Source organism: Chamaea fasciata, unplaced genomic scaffold (assembly GCF_029207755.1).
Source record: "Chamaea fasciata isolate MVZ Bird 193981 ecotype frontalis unplaced genomic scaffold, bChaFas1.0.hap1 SCAF_13, whole genome shotgun sequence".
Taxonomy (NCBI): Eukaryota; Metazoa; Chordata; class Aves; order Passeriformes; family Sylviidae; genus Chamaea; species Chamaea fasciata.
In genome coordinates this window covers 18,112,553-18,133,145 of record NW_027094098.1, presented here as the reverse complement: position 1 = coordinate 18,133,145, position 20,593 = coordinate 18,112,553, and positions in this window count along the sequence as shown.

The following is a 20,593-nucleotide window of genomic DNA, read 5'->3' as shown; positions in this document are numbered from 1 at the left end:
CCTTTCAATAAATCTCTACTTTATTCTCCATCCCTGTCCAGTCTCTATTCCAGCTCAGCCTTCCCAAGGCATCACTATCACTCACAAAGCTGATAAACCCTAATGGGTTTGTGGCTTCATTCACAAAACTTGTGGGGGGAAAAAAAATTATCTCAACAGCAGGATCATGTAAATACAAAGAATTTTTTAATATATTTCTGGATGACATATTGGTGCATTGCTCTATTCTGAGACACATCCAGGGAATTTATTCTTGTTTCTTCAGCCCTAATCAAGACCTTGGATTCTCTAGCTGCTCCTTCCACAACATTCCCACAGCAGAGCAGGACCAAGGCATGTGTACTGATCTAATTTACAGCTGATTATTTCCTAGCTGCTGTTTCCAGCTGCTGTTTGAAGTCAATCAGCAATAACAACGACAACAAAGTACTTTGCTCTTCATTTCTTGGCTGCTGGAAGTTAAAAGCATCGAGAGGAAAACCTTGCAAGTGCCTGGGTTGATGTTTGGCCTCCCAGCTGTGCCCTGAGAGTTCCCAGATCGGTGCAACATCTCTCAAAATTCAGAGAAATTAACCTATTCCTCAGAAATGTTCATTAACCATGACCCTGCTCCCCACTCTCCCACAGCTGCATTGGCTGCTTCTTGCTCCAGAGCTCATTTCTGGGTTTGGAATTAGCCCCTGCAGCTGTTCAAAGTCCCACACGTCATCATTCACCACCCCAAGCCCCTGGCTCCTACTCCTGTTCTTTTTCCAGCTCCTGCAAAACCCAGGAGGAACAACGAGGTGGATGCTCCAGGAGATGAAGAATGAGCAGACAAAGTTTGGGATTGCTGCAAAAGGAGAGGGGCAGAACCATGAGCACAGCAGGGAGCAGCTCCCAACCTCGTGTGAAAGCAGGCACAGGGAGAGACAAACATCTCAGAGGGTCTGATGCCTTTTTTTCCCCCATACATTACTGTCAGCTCCACTAAAATCACCTGCCACAAGCTATTTTTTCCTCACTGTGGCTCATGCACTCCATCAGGGACGCTGGAGAGGACAACAGAACTTGGGTTACCTCTATGAAGAGCCAATTTTATTCCAGATTTAAACCTCCCTCACGTGCCATGGCCACAAAACCAGACTGTGGGAGCTCAACCAGCACCTTCACAGCTCATTTCATCCCTTAGCTTCACCATCCAGATCCACACTGGGTCACCCACCCAGATTCTGTGCTGCTCTCCATTTGAACCCAAAATTCAGCCCCCAAAAACATCCTTGAGAGACCCAGGCTGATGATCTTCATTTGGCTGATGATCTACCAGTGATAATCTGTATTTGGCTGGAAAAGGTGGAATCTCCACGCTGAGGGCCAGGAGGGGTCTGTTCTTTTTGAAGCGTCTGAGTTAAGTGTTATTGTCTCAGGGAATTCAGAAGGCTGTGGGCAGTTGGGGTGGGTGGGATTTTTGCAGGAGAGCTCATGCACTGAGAAATGCAGTTTTAGGGGAGGAAATCATGAAGTATTCGGCAGGTAGGTCACGTCTGAGTAATAGTCACTTGACAAAAAAAACCCACAAGAGTTTGACTCTGATTTTCTTAATTTAGAATATTTCCAGAACTCCTGGTGCAGAGTTTGAAAAGGTGTTAGAAACTCAAAAATAAATGACACATTTGGATTTTCAGCAAAGAAAATATTTTAAGTAAAAAAAAAAAAAAGCCCCAAACTCTTCGCTGTGGGAAGAAAACCAATAAATCATTTCTGCATTCAACTCTAATTTCTCTGTCAACTTCTCTTTGATTATACACCCAGGAGCTTGATGAGGACTAAACTACAGGCTCCCTCATCTGCAGTGTGCAGCCATTCCCTGCTAGAGATGCTCATTATGGCCACAGGCAACAGGCCAGTGGAAGAAGGCTGCTAGATAGTTATTGCTAGGTTTTAAACATTAAAAAAAAAAAAAAAAAACATTAAAAATCACAGTAATCACAGACACCTCAGCTCTCCCATAACAGCCCCAGGAAAAACCAGGGCTGGCTGGGTGAGAGCAGCCTGGCTGGGCAAGAGGAGCAGGGCAAAGTCACAAACGGAGAGCTGGGAGTGCAAATCCAGGGGTTTGGAGATGGAGCTGGGAGTTTGGGGGATTTCCTGGGTGCTCTGTTGGCAGCAGAACCAGAGAGAAGCCTTGCAGGGGTGTTTGCTGGGCCAGGCAGGATGAGCACAGAGGTGTCACTCCCCTGAGTGCCACCCTGGAGGGCAGCAGCAGGGCCCACTCAGGGATTTCTGGGAGGACAGACGGACAGTGCCCACCTGCCTGGTGGGCAGAATCGTTCAGAGCAGGTCCCCTTGCTGCCTCTGGGGCTGCAGCTTGGTGGCCTTGGAGGTTTCCATGGGATCTCACCAGAGCCCCTCGCAGCAGCTCATCCAGCAGGGATATCCGGCCAAAAACTCCCTGAGTGTGGGCCTGATATTGCTGGGCCTGAGAGATTTTAGCCTGCTCGCAGCTGCTAACTTTTTCCCAAGGAAAAATTTCTCAAGAAAGTTTCTTCTCAGAACAATCTCGGCAAACAACTCTCCTTTCCCAAAACAATCTTTTTCCAGGTGGTGTTTTGCTGTTTCTCTGGTTTAACCAATGGCATTAGAGAGGTGTCGTTCCTATTCACCAACCATGGTAAGTCTGTATGGCAACACCTTATAAAAGGTAGCAAGAATTAGACAGTAAAAGCCTTTTTTTCTATGCTCTTTGCCTTCTGAAATATTTGGAGTCTCTCATCTTTCTTTCGTGTCCTAAAACGACAGCCTGGGTGCCCTTGGTCAGTGAGGGAAACGCAAAAACCTTGGGATGGGCACAACCAGGTGCTGTGGAACTGAGAAAAGGGTGAAAAAGAGACATCCTCTGCCAGGGTCTCCATTCCACTATTCTTTACAACAACCTCTCAACCCCACACGCCCAGCAAATTCTCTCCTGGAGTGTATTTCCTACTGGGCTATCCTGTATTTGATTTATTAAACTCAGCAACAGACAGGGGTGGGAAAAAAAATATAGATTACAAAAGGCAGAGTAGAGAGATAAACCAAACACTGCTCCTGCAGCAAAGCAAACCACGGGGCTGGCAGAGGGAACCAACACTGGAGCTGCTTTAGAAAGGAGGTTTTACCTTGATGGATGTTTCTGCTACATATAGACATTTTTAAATTAAAATGAAGCTAAGCCAAAAATATTTATCAAAGGTCATAGACTTCTTATTACCTGTGTAATAGCACTGCCATCACTTTGGCTCACAGCTCAGTGAAATTCTACTCGTTGGGCTGAACAAGGTTGTGCCAGGTAATGTTCCCATAAAACTAAAGGACAGTTCTTGCCCTAAACAATTTACCTGCACAATAGCATATATTGCCTCTGCTAGTGCCTCTCTATTTTTGCTTGTCCCAACACAATGGGAACACACTGATGTTACTGCAGGAAAAACCTGGGATCTCATCCGTTGGCTCTTAAATCCTTGTCTCCCCCATCCCTTTGGCTTCCATGGGAAAGTTGCAGCTCCTTCCCTTCCAGCTTCCTTCCCTCCCCCCCTGCCCTCCCAGCTCCACTCCTCGTGCAGAGGATTGGGAAAAATGAAGTTGGGTTTATGTTAGGACAAGGGTGTTCTACTCCAGTTATTTATTGCAGTAATCACCCCACGGAGCTGTGCTTCCCTCAAATTGCACATATAAATTATCAGCCATTACTCCCCCTCGCAAAGGTTAATGCAACCTCTTGTTTTACAGGTGGAGTGAAATTTAGAGGTTAAAACATGCTTATGACTTGATTTTTCCTCCCTGCTTCACCAGCGACAGGGTAAGAGGCGAGGAAGGCGAGGCATTACCCTCGGAGCAGCTGATCTGCTAAGTGCAATTACAGAGGAGTTTTGTGAAGCATTCTGCAGTGCTGTACACGAGCTCTGAGATCTGGCTTCCCTCTGCTATTCATTTTTCAATTTTCAGCTTCAAAGATCTTGGACATTCTCCTCTAGGCTCATCTACAAGCAGGAATCCAAGGTCTAATCACGCTGGATGATTTGCTCAGACTCAGGATTTGTCGCAGCAGTCTCGAGACAAACCAGCTGAAGGAAAATAATAAAAAAAAAAAAAAGGCAGGAAGTTCATGCAATATTAGAGTTGCTTTTATTTTCCCCAAATGCCATGACAATCCTATTGTCCTTCAGAGACGTGAGCAAATTTACCTCGTGGAATTCGAGCAGGATTATTATGGGGTTTGTGCTTGATAATCTGTTGGTTTTTTGGTTTTTTTTTTTACAGAGTCTTTTGTGCTGAGCTGTGTTCGATGTGGTTCCATTGTTGGAGACACAAGAGCCCTGCTGATTGCTGACAAACAGCCCCCCTGGAACGAGGCCACACTCCCACAAGAGGGGGAGGAAGAGGAGCACAGGAGGGGCCACCTGCTGCAGACAGCCCCAGGTAGAAAGAGGGGATGCCAGGGAAAACCGCTGTCAAATGATGTCTGAGAAGGGCAAAATATTTTAGTGATCGGAGTGGTGTAAAGTCCCCACCTGAACACCCCACAGGTATTTAAATGTGTCTAAAACCTCGTGAGTTCTGGTGCAAAAAGAAGAGCAATAGGTATTGACACTCACATTGTTTCCTACACATCATTTAAGATACAAGTAGAAAAAAAAAACTAAAAAATAATTCAGAGCCCATCAATACAGGGTTCCTCCACAACACAGAATCATCCAGGCTGGAAAATTCCCTCAGCAGCACACCCCAGGGAACCTCTGGGTTCTTCCCAAAATGCTGGTGGTGGCAATTCCTGCCAGGGGAGCTCAGCACACTCTGGAGCTTCCCTACCAGAGCCACCCCATGGAACCTGAGCAGGGCAGGATCAGCCATGAGCTGAGAGCACCAAACCAACCCGTGGTGACAAAGCAGGTCCCAGGTGCAGCTGGAGGAGCCAACCCAGCTGAATTAGGGTCCCAGCCAGGGCAGGGACCCTCCCCCTCAGCAAAGTTCAAACCAGATTAAGACCCCAGGGCTGAGCTCCAAAATAAACCCCAGTGGGAGACTCAGATGAGGCTGGTCAGGTCCTTCAAGGGCTCTTGGGGACCCCCAAAGCCCTGTTCCCTCTTCCCACTCAGTGATCAACATTAAAAACCACCCAGAAAGGACACACCAGTGAAATCCAGAAGTGTTTTTTTCATCAGAAGTTCCATGGGGCTGAACCCTCAGCTGCTGCACATCATTTGGAGTAGAATCAGTTAACAGCAGAGGAGGATTTAACACACGATTTTGTTCGAATAACCTATCACATTGACCAGTCCTTTTATTAATCTGAGCATTTAAATGAGTTCCTATTAGAAAAAAGTAACTAGAGCTAAAAAAAAAAAAAAAAAAAAAAAAAAAAAAAAAAAAAAAAAAGGGAACAAGGTAAGGCAAGGACAAATACATAATTATCTTGAATATGAAAAAAAATGGTGCAGCAGAAGTTCATGTTCCTTTGTGTGGAACACAGCCCAGTTAATGTACAATTTAGATGCAATAGTTTTCTCTGGCTGGGAAATCAGTTTGATTTTTTTTTTTCCTTTCCCCCTCAGCTTATGCTTTTAACATTTTCCCAAAGAACAGAATGATGATGGAACTGAACTGCTGCAGCAGGCTGGACAAATTCATTAATGTCATTAGCCAAATAATGATTCCAAACAAGTGTGGCAGCACAGGCAGCAGCTCCACACTTTGAGTGAGGCTTCCAGCATTCCACCTCTTCCTTAATGGGAACACACAGCGCTGTCATCCCTGCTGCAAGAAATACAAGGTCTTAAAAAAGCTAGATTTGCCACGCTCCTGCACGTGCTCTGCTCGTAATTTCGGGTATCCAGGCTTGATTTGGCAATCAAGCAGCTCCCAGTGCCCTCCAGGAGAAGCTGGGAGAAGGGACAATCTCCTGGGGGTTAATTATGAGCCTTTGTTCGAGGAATTTGCCATGGAGATGAGCAAGTGAGCTGTTTCTTCTCTCGTTAATGAGACACCCTGAGCCAGACCCACAGATCCTCCAGATCCTGTGGGGTGAGAGGAGGATCTGTGTCACCTGTGCCTCCCCTGAGGTCCCTCCCAGCCCAAACCATTCCATAATTCTCTGTATCTCCCACGTCTGATGCACAAGGAGCTCCAGCACGTGCTGCTGCTGGTGGCCAAAGCCTCTCCTTGCCAGTTCTGGAGCCCCAAAGCTGCCAAATGGGGGTTTCTGTGCCCACAGCTCCCACAGGGGTGGGATTTTGGATGGGAAATCAAAAATCCTGGGTCCAAAATGGAATATTTATTGCCCACCAACATCTGGGACCTTTGAAAAGCTTGGAAGAGGAACTGCTGAGTTGGATCATGAGAGTGCAAAGGGAAATGGTGAAGGGTCCCAGGGGATCAGGGCAGGCAGCAGGAGCAGAAAACAATTTTAGACAACACTGCTGCCCTTGATGAGTTCTTCATCAGGTTGGGCCCATCCAAAATCCTGTGCAGCTTTTAGATTGATTTTTTTTTTCACCTAAACTGGCTGAGTTCTTGCAGCAACCCTCCTTCTCTTTTTAGTTTAGCTTTGTGAGAGGTTAAATCCTGCTGGAACCAGGTCCTGCTCCGCTGAAATCAAAACAAAACAGGAAAGATGGGGTTTATACAGTGTTTCACTGCTCCCTCTGTGGGTCTCTCCCTGTCCCAGCCCTGATGTTGTCCATCTAATTCATCCTGAGATCTTTCTGCCAACCTTTTTTTTTTTTTTTTTTTTGCTTTTTGCTGTGTTTCAGGTCTCTCTCCCAGTTTTCCGGTGTCCAGCACAGCCAGGTCTATGTTCAGCCAGCACTATCCTAAAACACATGATTTCTTTATCATAAAATATAATTTATATAATTTATTATATAAATTTTCTTATAATTAAGTTAATAGTGGAGAATTCCAATGGAGAAGATGTTGGGAGAGTCCAGCAAAGCAACCAAATCATACAACTGCCCACAGCCCTTCAGACCAGACCATGAAATGAGACTTGCAGGGCAATGGATAACACCAAAACATTGAATATATTATTATTATTAATAATAATAATAATAATAATAATAATAATAATAATGACTAAAGCTTTGGTTTTTAGAGCTTTCATCACAAGTTCTGCTGATGCACTGGGAAGTTTATAAAGTGCAATGGGAAATTTTAATAAGGGGTAATAACCACACTCTTCATCCAGTGAAAGTACCTGATCCTGACCTATTTTATAATAGGGTTATTCAAAATAACTCCACTGACATCACAACCCTCTGGGGCAAGAAAAAAAACTAGAGCCAGTCCCTTGGTATTCATAAAATAACCTGCCTGGGGTACACAAAAGCAACATGAGGGGAAACCTGAATAAATATCCTCATAATTAACAAAACGCTGGAGCAAGGGCTTTTTTTTTTTCCATTTTCCTTTTTCAAATTTTGAATTCTTCTTCGATAACACACAAAAAGTTCATAACTGAAAGATCTGGAGCAGCTAAAATGCAGCCATGGGTTGAAGATGCAGTGACAATCTGCATGTTTGATTGCAGCATTTATGGCCTAAATGCAGAAATAATGGTGACAATACAAAGCCCTGATTTCTCTTGTGGAAATTCATCTTCCTGTAGGCTGGAGGAATTGGGGGGGGCTGTTACAAATTCCAAAAACTAGCAGCAGAAAGCGGGATTTGCTGTCTCAACCAGATGAGTTATTTAAGGAGAGAGGGAAAGAATCCAGGAATGAAGGATGGGGTGAGGAGGGACAGCCCAGCTCAGAGAGGAGTCACAGGTTTGCCTTTGGCTTTGGGGTGTCCCCATTCCTGGGGTGTTGGAGTCACCAACTCCAGCTGAGCTCTGGAACAAGGCTGAGGGAAACTGGGATGGGATGGGATCCGTGGGACGGGATGGGATGGGATCCGTGGGATGGGATGGGATGGGATGGGATGGGATGGGATGGGATGGGATGGGATGGATGGGATGGGATCCAAGGGATGTGATGGGATCAGTGGGATGGGACGGAATCAGTGGGATGGGACTGGGTTGGGTGGGTTGGATTGGGATGGGATGGGATCCATGCCATGGGATGGGATGCAATCCATGGGATGAGATGGGATGGGATCCATGGAATGAGATGGGATCCGTGGGATGGGATCCAGGCTTCCAAGCTCTGTCCTGGTTTTAGGTGCCATCTCACATATTCCTCACAGAATTAAGGCTCCCTCTTCTCAAACACACAGGCTGTGCTCTCTGCAGGTGCATCAGAGTCCTGAGGGGAAAAAAATCCCTGTTTACTGTGTCCTCTGAAAAATAATTAGGCTCAGAAAAGGAAATAAAAGTGCTGTCTTGTGGCAAGGTGTCTGCCTTCTCTGGGTGCGTGGAAACAGAGCTGAACGAGGCCTGCAGGCTACCAGGGCATTGACAACACAAAGCCATAAAGGGTTGGGAAACTTCTCTCTTAATTCACTTTATCCTTGCTGGATGCCTGTGTTTACAAGGTGATGGGAGCAGGCACAGAGATCTGATCCTGCTGATGAGAAATCCTAAATTACACCTGGGATTAAAGGCACGACTGACACAGATACACAGGGCCAGGTTTAGTTAAAGACACAGAAACGGGGGCAAGGGCTTTGCAGGTCTGGGACAGCCCGTCCTGGCTGGGCGTCTTCTCTTCCACCTGTGCACAGGCTGCCCTTGAAGGACTGAAATGAGGAGAATCATTCACTCAAAAATCAGTTTTCTATGGAGAGCTGAGTCTGGGGTGGATGTTTTATTGCCTCTCAGGAGGAAAGTCCTTTTAGAAAGTGTTTTTCTATTGTCTTTTCCCCTCGCAGGTACCACTGCTACTGTGGGAAGTGACTGACACCTCTTTTCCATCAAACCTTTCTTCCTCCTTGAGCTGTTGAAGCGCTTTTGTCAACAAGCATGAATAGATCAGCCACTGCTTTCTCTTAAAAAGCAAAACAAAAGTTCACTTCAGGCTCGTATGAAAGGAGAAGAAAAAAATCCACACTTTTTAAAAAATAAAATCTCACTTTTGTATTGCTATTTTAATTACCTTAACTGTTCTTTCATGTACTAATCTTCAGGCTTTTTTTTTTTTTTTTTAAATTTGTGAGCTCCATTTAATTTCTTCAGGTTTTTAAATCCTCAGTTGTTTGTTTCAAGTTGTTTTCTTTTGGGTTGTTTTCTCTAAAAAAGACATTCTTCTCACAAGTTCCCTGCTCTGGCTACAGCCCCTGCATGAGAAGAAAAGCATGATCTCACTTTTCATGCTTATAACAAACAATTCTATATATAACAATTCTGATAAAAAATAAACTAGTTTTTTTTAATTAAAATAAAAAAGACCCCACCTTTTGTGCCACGTTTCAGCAGGTTCTGATGTCCAGACAGGGTCTAATAAGGGTTTAAATTGAGGGTTGAAGTTGTAGGAGGTGGTAAAAATGAATTACCTGTCCACAAGGATTTACCTCTGCTCTCTCCTCTGACAGAAATTTGCTAAAATTCCCCTCTTGCAGGTGTTCCTGTGAGAATCCCACTCCCTGACCTCTCTGGTATTTTTTATTCACCTTTTTTCCTCTCACTGCCCTTAGTCTTTCCACCCTCTCTGGTGCATCTCAGAGGCCATGGGATCTCTGTTCTCCTCTTCCCCCACCATTCCTGTCCCTATGCATGCAGACGTGGTGGATGAGCTCCCAAAAAAGCTCTGTGAGGAGATCTGCCTGGGGGCTGAGCTCCCATTTCATGGAGGAAAACTGCAAGGGGTCCTTGTCGGCTCTGATGCCTTAGGATTTTAGTTTTGATATTTTTCATACATTTCTAATCCTTCAGTTCTTTCAGTTCTAAACTCCACACACAGTGTGAGCTGCTGCTTCCTCATTCTGGGCAGACACAACAATTCCTCTCCAGGCCTGGGGATCAAGGACACCTCACTGCCTCAGGCCTCAGAGATGGGAACAAAAGTGAATTGGAGGCAGCAAACTTGGGGTGAATGGCTTCATTAGCTGAAGCTGTAATTGGGAGATGAACCCCCAAAATGCAAATGGACCAAACTGATAAAAGTGTGAAAACCCGTGACCCAGGGTCCATTTTTGGTGCAGCCCCTGGGGGGCTTTGTCTGCCCTAAATGTACCTGAAGGTCCACCAATAAATAGAAGAACTTTTTATATCCTTAATTCTGCCTGGCCTCTGTTTTTAGGTAGCCCCAAAAGGCATCAGCTCCTGCCTGAGCTTCTGATGGGTCTTTAGTTGGAAATAATTCCCTCAGTCTCCATAAGGAGCTAGGGAAGAACTGTCCACAGGGAAACTCTGGTTTGTCTTTGGTTCCCAATCCAAAGCTCTTTTTGGTGTTCCACAGATGAGTATGAGGGAAGTGTTTTGGGGTAACCACACCTCTGTTCCTCACTCACTGCACACATCCTCCACTTCCTGGGATGCTGTGGGGTTTTCTGCTCTTGGTGAGGAGGCTGAGGGTGCAAACGTCCCCTTGCAAACCTGTGGGACCCTGTGGCTCCCAGCTTGTGTGTCCTTCCCCCGCCAGGAGTGCTCTGGCTGCAAATCCAGCTGTAGAGGTCACTGCACATTCCTGGTTTTCTCTGGATCACTTTGGCTTTGGGGCTGTGGTCATCGACACCTGTGAGTCCAAAGGAGGGAAAGGAAAGGACTTCTTTTATGCCAAATAGTTGCACAGACTTTTGCTTAATACATATGGGCACTTTCACTATTATTTCATGGATTTACTTCATGGATTTATTTCTGGATATTTTTACCATTAAAAAAAATTAAAATTGCACACGTTGAGGATTATTCCATTATGCTCCTCTTTTGAATGATGCTACTCTGGCCCATCTTAGCCAAAGTGAAACATAAACTATCTGTGTGCAACAAGAACCTGCAGAACAAGATTTTCCCATAAAACCTGGTTTCCTTCAAATAAAGAGAAATATCAAAGTGTTTGCTGCTCTGGGAAGTAGAAGTTACATGAGGGATGTCGAGTTTCTCTGGTGTAAAGGGAATGCCAAGCAAAACAAACACTTTCCTCCAATGTTTTTCTGATGGTTTAATGGTTCAAATTCTGGTGGTTTAATGTCTGTACTGGGGAAACAGCCCCCAGAAAACTCCAGCAGAAAATGACAAATATTTTCCTCTGACTGACCTGGAACGGGGTGGGTTTAATGTGTTCCAGATCCCCAAGTCCTTATTTAGGTAAAACTGCCCAAAGCTGCATTAATAATGCCAGGGGGGATGAGATAAAAGCATCAAAATGAAATCCCTTCAGTAAGAAAGTGCAAACCACCTCCAGTATGGCCCAGAAAGGTGTTTTGGCTCCAGGGGATCCAAAGTGTTCTGCTGGCAGGAGAGACAGCAGGGCATGGCAAGGAAAGTGTGGGATGAATGGTGGGAGAATGGATCCTCCTTCCCTGACCAATCTCTGCTTTCATCCCAGGCAAATTGGCCAGCAGGAAAATACATGGAACCCAAACTTTCCTTCCAATAAACACTTTCAAAAGTGTCTCTGAGAAGGTGATTTAGGAGGACAATGGCACAGAAGTGTATAATGAATCTGGACCTGTGCTGCTGCATTTGTATGGACTTTGCAGCAATAAAGTAGGTTAAAAGACAAATTAATTGTGTGCTTCCTCTCCAAGAGAAAGAGACCAATGGTAGTTTCTATGGCAACTACTTGCAATTCATCCTATTAACTTTCTTATTGCAGGAACAATCAATAATGATACAGATCGCTTTAGGATAAAATATACATGAAGGCTTTAAAAAAAATATATTGTTTGCTCTACTTTCAAATCAAATCTGATATGCTCTTGAAAAAGCAGAGACAATGTTAGAGAGAAGCACAACGTGGGTTTGCCAGGAGGGAAAAAAAACCCCAGGTGAGTCAATTTGTACCAAAATCCATCTTAGCAACTCGAGCAAACTGCTCAGATTAATTATTTTCTGAAATGTTTTGGCATTTGTGTTCACTCTGATTGTGAAGGTTATACCTTATTTAAAGGTGTGATTCTGTGTGCTGATATCTCTGCCCAAACCAGCCAAGTGCATTCAGAGTCCCTCAAAGGACTGGTAACTCCTCCAAAAGGCTTTTGGGAGTGCAGAGCTCCCAGGGAGCAGCGTGACTGATGCCTCACCCTCTCCAAGAGCTACCACAGAGCTCCGGTGCACTTCATTTTTCAGATGTGGAACAGCAAGAGGGATCCTGGCAGATCCCTCCTGCCTCCTGTGGCCCAGGCAGCAACGACAGCCAGGCTCAGCCTCCCTGCTGATGGCTTTGGTCTGCAGGACGCTGCAGAATTCTCAATTTTCCCCCATTTGGTTTTTGCAGTTGCCAGGAGAAATCAATACCCTGAGGTCTGCATCTCCTCCGTGGCATACGCTGACGCTCCACTGGCTTTAGGGGCACTCAGCCACCAGCAGAAAGCTCCTCAATCTGATTTATTTGCCTGAAACTGATTTCTGGCTGGGCTGAAGAGGTTGGATGTGTCAAGAGGGATTTTAAGTTGTGTGATTTGCCAGTGGAGGTTGGCATGTAGGGACACCTGGGTGGGCAGCAGACACAGAGTGAAGAACAGAGATCAGGACACTTTAGAAGTGTTTCTTTATTAAATGAGCCAAGACTTTTCAATGAGGTTTTATACAATAACTCGCCCTGTCTTTTTCCTTGTCTCACCTGGGGATGATCTGGGCCTTCCCTGCAAATTCCAAGTGGAGCAGTCACGACTCCAAGGCCCCTGGATGTGTCAGAGTGAAGCAGGTGTTTGATCTGAAAGCTGTGCCCTTCTCAAGGACACCCCAGGGCATCGAATTATTATCCTTATATTGATTTAAGTGTTCCTTTCCTGACTCTGGGGGAGTCTCTCCCTTTCTTGCAGCAATATTTGACTCAGACTGCAAGCTACATGAACAGAGAATTTCTACTCCCAACCTTTCTCCATCCAAGTGACTCTCCCAAGTCCCTTGTCACCCAGTGTGACCCTGTTGCATCAGGAGCTGATGATTCATGCTCTGGTTTTGTGCGTGTGACTGTAAACACACAATATGACACCTTGCAGTGGATAATGGTTAAAATGGTTTAAAATCCAGCTCTGCTTTGCTGCTCTTTCACTTGCAGGTGTGACTCATAAGCTGTTTTAGAAAATTGGATGTGGTGGCACTGTGGGGATTGCTGAGGGCATTGTCTCCTCCGCGTGCCAGTCTTCCAGGACAGCAGAATTTCCTGAAGATGCTTTTCACAAGACTCAGGGCGTAAATCTGAACTGCCTGGGCAGGGGGAATGTTGGAACAGGAATATTTCTCTGTGTTACAGGGAAGTTTGCACATCCTTACTTTACACATCCTGACTTTACACGTCTGCTGCGTTTCACATGCCCTGCTCTGTTTCTTCTGACTTACAGAAGTTGGTCTTTCCTCTAATAATCCTAAATTCAGCTCATCTTCAAAGGAAAAATGCAAAATACTTTTAAATAGAATAGTGGGAGATACTGCACAAGTTAATTCATTTCAAACTGAGGCTTTTGATCACTTCATTATTATAAACACAACCAGAACAGTAACATCTCAACTCTCCTTTCCAAATCTCTCCTGCTACTGAGTCGGTTTTTTTGCCCATGTCACTTGAATTCTTGATTTTCAAGCCACCTTTGCCTCTTCTCCCTACTGCTTCTAATTCTCCATTTTTTACTCATTTCTCTTCCCAACCCCCCTGAACGCCCTTCCCTTGCAGCTGCCCTTCTGCCAAAACAAAAAACCCCAACCCTCCTCATCTGATCTCTGTTATTTCTGTCTTTGCTCCTTCCAATCTCTCTTCAGGCCATGCAAAAGCTGGTTCTGGGTCATGGGGTTTCTCAAAGGAGCACCTCAGTGTGGCTGCGGACCTGGAGATGTCTTACCATACTTGTTCTTCTGTTTATGGCTTCTCAGGCCCAGCAAAATTAACCTCTGCATAAACACATCTTTATTATCTGGTTGGTCACTTGTTTTTTCCTTCCTGCTCCACTTCCTTATTTAAAAAAAAAAAAAAATCAACAAATAAAAACATCATTAATCAGCTTCCAACTCTGCCTTCATTTAAAGAAAGTGCTGGTGGGAAAGGAATGGAGCTTCTGTGCTTTACAAAAAATGCAAAAAAACCCCCAAACCCTGAGTATTTTTCGTGGTTTTTGCATAAAAGAGCAACAAAATAACCCATATGAGAATCAATCTGTAAGTTTGAGGGTTTTATAGAAAAAGGATGAACAAGCAATTCCCAGAGGATGCATTTAAAAGCTCAACACAACTTTCTACTTTGAGGCTTGGATTTTCCTGCCTGTTTAGGCTTTTCCCCCTACTTTCAGCTTCTGAAAATCTTAAAGTGAAAGCTGTCACAGTGTATTTGTGAAGGACTCAGTGGAACAGGGATGTTCCCCCAACACCAACAACGCTGTGCGTGCTCGGAGCCTTCATCCAGGCACTTCAGCTCTGTGACACAGCCAGTCAAGGTGCTGTGAATCAAAAGTCTCACCATAAACCAGATTTGGGGACTGCTTGGAGCATGAAGCCAATAACGGGGGCTTCCCAAGGCTTGTTCTGTTGTTAGAGGAGCTGTGCAGTGTGTCTGCTGGTGGCTCTGTGGGGATCTGGGGAGCAGGCAGCACTCGGAGCTGGAGGATGGAGCCAGCAGAGGTTGGAGAGGAAAACGAGTGTTGAAACCCTGGAAGCTGAGAATTTAAGGCTTTAGACTGTAGTAATGAAATATGGAGGATTTGGGGCATAGGCTAAATCCTTCTTCTTTCACCTTGGTCTTCATGGTTTTGGGTGTTTTTTTCTTATTGGGTGAAAGGGACCACATTGTGGACCTTGAGTGTTCAATTTTTGGGTCAAAAGTATAAACAATATAGGTGTCACTTCGTTATTGGGTAATTAGTGCTTAAAAAGACCTTGGGCAGAGTTACAGGCATGCATTCCTCCATTTTCTACCTTGTTAGTTAGAGCCCACGACTCATGGGACTGTGCTATAGATAAGAATTAATAAACACTGAGTCCGAACACAAAACTGAGACTCCCGTGCATTCATCCCGGCTCTAACAGGAAGAAAAGAAGACAAGAAAACAACAAACAAGACCTGGCAAGAAAAGCCAGGCCAACAGGATGCCATCAAGTGAGGTTCTTGCTGCCTCAGCTGCCACAACCCGTGCTCCTGGGTCAGGGTTGTGACTGAGTGACATGAAAGCAAAGAGAGGAGCCCGAGCAGTCACTTGGAAAATAACTGAACACTTTGATGTTTGCTGCAAATGGCATTTCCCCTGCGGAGAGGAACTTCCTCCTGAGCTCCATCCACCCGAGGGGCAGCCCAAGAGTCAGCAAACCCCCTCTAACGGAGATCACAAACACAGAAAGTCTCGCTGAAAACCCACGTGTAGACATTCCATCGGGCAGGAGCTGCTGTCTGCACGTGCCGTGGTGTGAATTAGGGCAGCTCCGGGCAGGGTGTGTGTGCACCGGGGGGCCAGAGCTGGGAGCCCATTTGTGTGCATTTCTCATTGATAGAACACCCAGATGTGCTGAAGGATGGAGGGGCGAAGCCCGACTTAAACCCCAAAACTGTAACACCTAGGGGGAAATAAAATGTCCTCGTGCCTCCTATTTGAGATTTGCATTTCGGAATTCATTCCCTCTTGTGTCATTGTGCTCTCACTCTGTGAATTTGATGACCTCTGACCAGAAGAAATGAAATTCAATGATATTCTGATTTGTTTGAGTATGAGCCTCCCAGGGATGAGAATGTCATGTAAGGCTGCAATTTTTTGGAATGTTAACTTACACCTTCTCAAAACAGTTAGCTCTTTAAATGATCATATTTTAAACCATTTCTGAAAAGCATTATGTATCCAAACAAATTCCACAGCAGGTACAAAGTCTTGTGATGAAGGTCATGTCTTGGCTGTAATTTATTCAATTGGGATATTTATTTTGATTTTGATCAATAGGAGTGGTACCAATCCCACTATTATCTTTAATTGGTGTCACCATTTTTTTTCCAGTTAAAAATGTGAAGAATTGATTTTAAAAATGTCCAAATTGAATATCCATTTGGTTCAAGCTGTGTGATGCCAGTGAAAATACAGCTCACACGCAGTAGATGTCGAGTTACACTCACACTTTGTGATATTATCTCAGCTTTATGCATCTTCCATTTTCTGTTTGATCTGAGCTCAGGTTTGGTGCCCTTCCTGCTGCTCCCACAGAAAATTCTGCAGCCACTCCAGCACCTTGGATGCTCCCAATCTCCTCTGTATTTCCTTGAAGTTCCTTCTGAGTTTAAATAATGTCAGCTTCAATTGTGCTTGAGATGAAGGTAGAGGAAAACTGAGGGATTGACTCTCTGGTCTCATGGTTAATGCACTCCGATTTGGGATGAGGAGAGGTGTCAAGTTCAATTCTCTGCTTCAAATAAGGAGGATGGATTTGAACTTAAATCTCCCCTATTCCCATGATTAACCCTGGGCAGCTGAATGATGGCTTCATTTCTCCCTTTTCCCTTCTGGTTCTGCTCTGGTCAGGAGAACACTCAGATCTCGTCTCCTGCCAGGAAAGGCTGAGGATGTTTGGCCTGGAGAAGAGAAGGCTCCAGGGGGGATTTATTGCAGCCTCTCACTACCTGCAGGGGGTAGAGAAAGACTTTTGACAAGGGGTGGAGTGTTTGAGGTGGGGGAAGTTGCTTTAACCTGAAGAGGGCAGGGTTAGAGGGATATCAGGAAGAAATTCCTCCCTGTGAGGATGGGCAGACCCTGGCACAGGGTGCCCAGGGCGGCTGTGGCTGCCCCTGGATCCCCGGCAGTGCCCAAGGCCAGGCTGGACATTGGGGCTTGGAGCAGCCTGGGACAGTGGAAGGTATCCCTGCCATGGCAGGGGGGGCACTGGATGGGATTTAAGGTTCCTCTCGACCCAAACTGTTCAGTGATTCTGTGATTCCATGGTTTTTATGAACGGTGTAAGGTCCCCACCTGCCAGGGGCCAAAGACAGCACCTCCCAAAAAGGCAGAGTGGAGCTGTGGTGTGCTCCCAGCACCTCCTCCTGCAGGGGCAGATGGTGCCAGTGTCAGCAGCTGGAGCTCCCCCAGCTCTGTGTGACCACTGCACCCCGCTCAGGGCGTGGTGGATCCCAGAATCCCCGCAGGAGCTGCTTCCAGAGGAGGGAGAGCAGAGCAGAGCAGAGCCAGCATCCACCCTGTGCACCTCAACCACCAGCTCTCAGCTGAGTTCCTGCCATGGGGATGATTTCAATCCCTGTTTCACCTCAGACCTGTCTCCAGGGGAGTGTTGGGTGTGGAGCCTGTCAGACATTTCCGAGGAACATGAATGACATCCAGGGTCTGTTAATGTTTCCTCTTCCCTGACGGTGCCAGGAGCAGGACTCCACTGACATCACTCCGGAGCCTCCAGCCTGCTGCCAATGCAATAAATCTCTTTTTCCAGAAGGTAACAACTCTGTGGGAAGGTCAGAGTGTCCCTCACTTGTCTCTGAGAGCAGCCAGCACCCACGGAGAGAGAGGACACCACCAGTTCTGCAGGAGCTTCAGTGCTCAAGCACCACCCAAAATCTGCTCCAGAAACATCTGACCTTAACGTGCTATGAATGATTTGCAAAGGGAGCTTGACTGCTTTCCAGATAAAATATTGTGACTAGGGAAAGAAAAGCAAACACACAAGGGTTAAAAATGTGGTGGGGTAAATAAATAGTTTGATAAGATAATGGCCTGAGACCAGCTGTTGCTGAAAAAAACGTTTATTATTATAAATCATCGGAGGCCTTATAAAATATAGACTTGCCAGAACAATACCAAACAAAAATGAGTCTGCAATAATTAAACATGCAAAATTCACAGCTCCCTTGAGAATTCAATTTTTTCAGAGATAGGAGTTCAATTTTTTCAGTCCTGAAAATCCCACGCCCTTTCTAAGATTTATTTAATCATTTAAATCATGATTTGTATTGAGACAATGAAGATACAATTGTGAGATCACCCTGGTTGTAACATAGCAGTGGTAGAAAATTCCAGATAAATTCTCATATTCTTTCTTCTTTTTACTGGGGGAAAAAGCGGAATTATGAGAAATGCCGGACATGCCAAGCTGCACTAACAGGTGCTGGGGCAAACCTTTAATTTCTTTCTATGATTTATTTCTAGCAGCTAATACACACCAATACTGCTGGAATTCAGCCCAAATTTGGAAGGACACAGAAGGAACAATGCTGGTGAGGGAGCTGGGAGAGGACAGATGTTGGGGAATATTTTCCATGTGGAATGTGTGTGTTCACACAGCTGAGAGGAGCGGAGTTGTGTTTTTCCCAGAGCTAAAACCAGAGGGTATCAGCTCCCCTGGTGTGAGATCCTGTAAGAAAATGAGGCATAAACAGGCCTTGCAAAGTTAAGCAATATCAATTTATCCCCCTGAGGGGGAAGAAGATAAAAATAACTCGGGGTTTGTGAGAATGGAGAGAAGCCAATAAATTGTTTTTAAACCAAAACCGAACCAAACAATCTCTTCAGAAGGTGACAACAGCTGAGGACCCCGGGGTTGGTGGGGAGACCACAAACACTTGACCCTTCCCAGAACAGCCTCCTGAGCCTTCCCACCAAAATCCCAATTATTGCCAGGCAAGTTACAGCACTTCCCTTGGGCAGCTCCCAGCTGCTCTGAGGGAAGCTGGAGCTGCTTTGACCCGACTCTGTTAGAGCGGAGCTGAACAGCAAATCCTTGCAGGGCCCTTGGAAGCCGGAGGGGATGGGGGAGAGCAGGGGTGGCAATGTTCACACGTTACAGCCATCACTTTTATTCACATTATCTCCCTTCTCTCCCCAGGAAATCCCTCCTGAGGCCCTGCACAGCTCCCTGAGCACTCAGCCTGCCAACACTCCAGTGCCACAGTGACACAGCACTGCAGTGTCTCTCCCCTAAGGGATGCATCTTCCAAGGTGTGGCTTTTGACACTGCCAATCCCCACTCTGCCTGGAAGCTCCAGCAGCTTTTGGTGCCTCTCCCTGCTTTACAGAATACGGAATACAGAGTACAGAATACAGAGTACAGAGTACAGAGTACAGAATCACCAGGTTGGAAGAGACCTCCAAGATCATCGAGTCCAACCCAGCCCTAACACCTCAACTAAACCACGGCACCGAGTGCCACGTCCAGTCTTTGTTTAAACACATCCAGAGATGGTGACTCCACCGCCTCCCTGGGCAGATCATTCCAGTACTTTATGACTTTTTCTGTAAGAAACTTTTTCCTGATATCCAACCTATATTTCCCTTGGTGCAGCTTGAGGCTGTGTCCTCTCACTCTGTCAGTTGCTGCCTGGAGAAAGAGACCAACCCCACCTGAGCACGGCCACCTTTCAGGGAGTTGTGGAGAGTGATAAGGTCACCCCCGAGTCTCCTTTTCTGCAGGATAAACATCCCCAGCTCCCTCAGCCGTTCCTCACAGGGTTTGTGTTCCCAGCCCCTCACCAGCCTCGGTGCCTCCTCTGGATGTGTTCAAGTGTCTCAACGTCCTTCCTAAACTGAGGGGAACAGAACTGGACACAGCACTCGATGTGAGGCCTCACCAGTGCCAATGATCTCCCTGCTCTGGACACACTCCAGCATCCCAAAATCCTTCCTGCCGCTCTGGGTCCTCACCATGTGGAAAACTCTGGCTGCTGTTGAGCTGCAGAGTTAAATCATTTCCCCCGATTTGGTGGCAGGATCTTTACGTGGCTCAGGGTTACGCCGGGCAGGTGGTGAGTGGCTTTAGGAAGGACCTGAAGATGGCAGAGATTCACAAGATGACATTTTAATCACGCCTTGAGTAAGTCGCTAATTACATTCAACAGCACTTAGAGGAAAAGCAGGAGTTGTCAGGGTTTTGTAGAGACAAGAAGGAAATTGGTTTGGGGACACCACTGATTATTACAAATGCCGAGGCTGTCATATTATCCAGAAAAGGCACAGTGGAAAATCCTAGCAAAAGTCATATTTGCAATTTTCTTTCCAACTTTTTTTTGGAGTAAATTTGATCACAAGTTTATACTTTTTTTTTTTTTTCCATGCAGTAGGTTTTTTTTTTTCTGTATTTAAGTATGTATAATGGATCTGCTAAAAACCATCAGAGACCATTAAGCCAGAGAAGCATGAAATCAAGTAGAAAATATTATTTTAATTCTATGCGCTTGTGCATAACAGTATGAACATGGTGCCAAATAAACATTCATCAGAACTCCAGCTAGTACTCAGGGCAGCAACCTGATTTTCAGTTTGGAAGCAGAGAATACAGCCCTGCGCACATTTCAAGAGACATTTAGGTGCAAAGCCCAGCTCTTGTGTACTCTGACAGCAAAGGAAAATGTCAATTGCTCAAAAGTAATTTTATTATTAAAAGACTCTTCAAATGGCGGCAGCACTGGGCCTTGACAGAGAAGGATCCACCTGTGAACTTTGGCAATCATGTCTGGGTACAGAAACACCAGCTGAGCGTTCATTCTTTGCTCCACCGTGAGCAGGTTTAGGGTCTGGATCTCCCAGGGAATTCCTAAAGGGAATTTCCAGTTTGCCTTGGTGTAGTTTGTGGCAG